A 1,934-nucleotide genomic window follows, 5' to 3' on the forward strand; every position below is an offset into this window, starting at 1 on the left:
ATAGGGGGTTGGTAAGGAGCCCTGGTGGCACAGGAGTTAAGTACTGAGCTGCTGAGAGGTAGATGGTTCAAACTCACCTGCTGTCCCACTAAGGGTGGGCTTCTGGGGTGGGCTTCTGTCAACAGCATGGCCTTGGAAACCCTGTGGGGTGTGTCTACTCCGTCCTTAGGGTTGCCAGACTTAGAAGTGACTCCACAGCAGTCGCTACGCTGATAGGCCAGAGACTGGAAGAAGGATTCTGAGAGGAAACAGCTAGTAGAGCCAGGGCCCTAGGATTAGACTGACTTTGCACCTGTCACGAATCAGAGTCTTTAAAAGTGGGATGTGCCCAAACCTGGGGGCAGTGACAGTGTCAGATAACAGGGGCAGATCAGCATGACGCACCTTCCCGGAGAGTCCTTTATAGTTTATGGCAAGTCGAGAAAAAACTGCAGGAACTGCAATAACCAAGAAGAGCAACCGAGAGTGGAAGCAGCATCACGGAATTATGCTTGAATTGGCTGTTGAATTGGGCTATGTTCTGCAGTGTATGTTCTCTGATAAACAAGGAAAAGTTTAACAGATCAAAGATGGGGGGCTGGGAGGTGCACGGCAGATATTCTGCATCACAAACAGGAAGGAGAGTCAACATCAACAGCTCAAAGCTGAGTCCTATGAGGTGGACATCAGACAGGTCACCTCGGGCCAACCTGTTTACCTCGTCGGACGCCAGCCACCCCTCCCCAGGCCTCTCTACTTCTCTACCAGGCTTGAAAATCCATGTAATGGGCACACGCAAGGAACTCCCAGACCACACTCATAATGATGGGGTTTAGTAGAGAAGTGTCAGGATACGGCCCAGGATGGAAATGCACGCAGAAGCCACAGGAACAAGCGAGCACAAAGTTCTGATTGAGAGCAGGTTATTCTCACCTCCTGCTGCTGCCGGGTCCTACTCTGGACTTTCTCAGGCAAGCGTTCTCAGGCTCAATTCAGCTCATGTGCAGGGAACTGTTGCTCTTGCTCGGCTGGCCCTTTGAGTCTCGCTCTCCTCTGCTGCAGCTTCCCCCACTCTCTGTATCTGTCTCCCTTTAAGCCTCTAGGAATGACAACATGGACCAATTCCCTCATTAGTGTTCCATATGCCTATTTGCATGATCCTACTCCCACAGGGGTGCTGGGCACCTGATTTCCATGATTAGTGTGTGGTGGGCCACAAACACCTCATTAGCCTAGTCCCACCCAGTCAATCGGTGGGAGTTACAAAGAGTGTGGCTGGAAGGACCACGTGAAGTGCTTTACTGCACTGAAACTGCCAAGACAATAGTGGTTGTGTGTTTCTTTTCTTCGGAGAGTGGGAGGCCTGGTTTCTCATCATTGCTGTCTCCAAATTTCTGGGAAGAATCACTTCAGTTCTTGAGCCCGAGCCTCCTCACTTCTGAGAAGAGAAAGAAAGGCCCAAGGTCACTAGAAGGTCTCAGGGTCACTATGATGGAAGCAGAGGTCTGATCTCCTTGCCTTCCCTTGTCCCCAGTCCTCCTGGGGTCTCGCTGGCTCCTGCTTTCCGGACCCGGGAAGAATTACTCAGTGGAACCAGCTGGGGAGTGCTCGGCACTCCCGGGCCAGGACACTTCGTCCCAGTGGATACTGAACATTCTTTCTGTAAAGTTCTGGGTCATGGTCTCCCTAGAGATAGCTGTCAGAATAGGATATTTTTAATATTTCTCTCTCTCCTCCACGTTCCCAGTCAAGGCAGAGGTAGCTTTATGTGTGGATGGGAGAGGAGGTGGCTCTGTATATTAGTTGGCTTTGTAAGTAGTTGTAAGTACAACAAGTGGAACTTTCCTTCTCGCTGGGAGAAAAAAAGGGCAAAATAGGCAACCATTTAGGGACTAAGAGACCTTTTATCTTCTGACAAGGCTTCTAAGGTTACCATGCTTATCAGCATCTATACA

This window comes from Echinops telfairi, unplaced genomic scaffold, assembly GCF_000313985.2.
Source record: "Echinops telfairi isolate 266 unplaced genomic scaffold, ASM31398v2 ScPeMD7_7424;HRSCAF=8462, whole genome shotgun sequence".
NCBI classification, from domain to species: domain Eukaryota; kingdom Metazoa; phylum Chordata; class Mammalia; order Afrosoricida; family Tenrecidae; genus Echinops; species Echinops telfairi.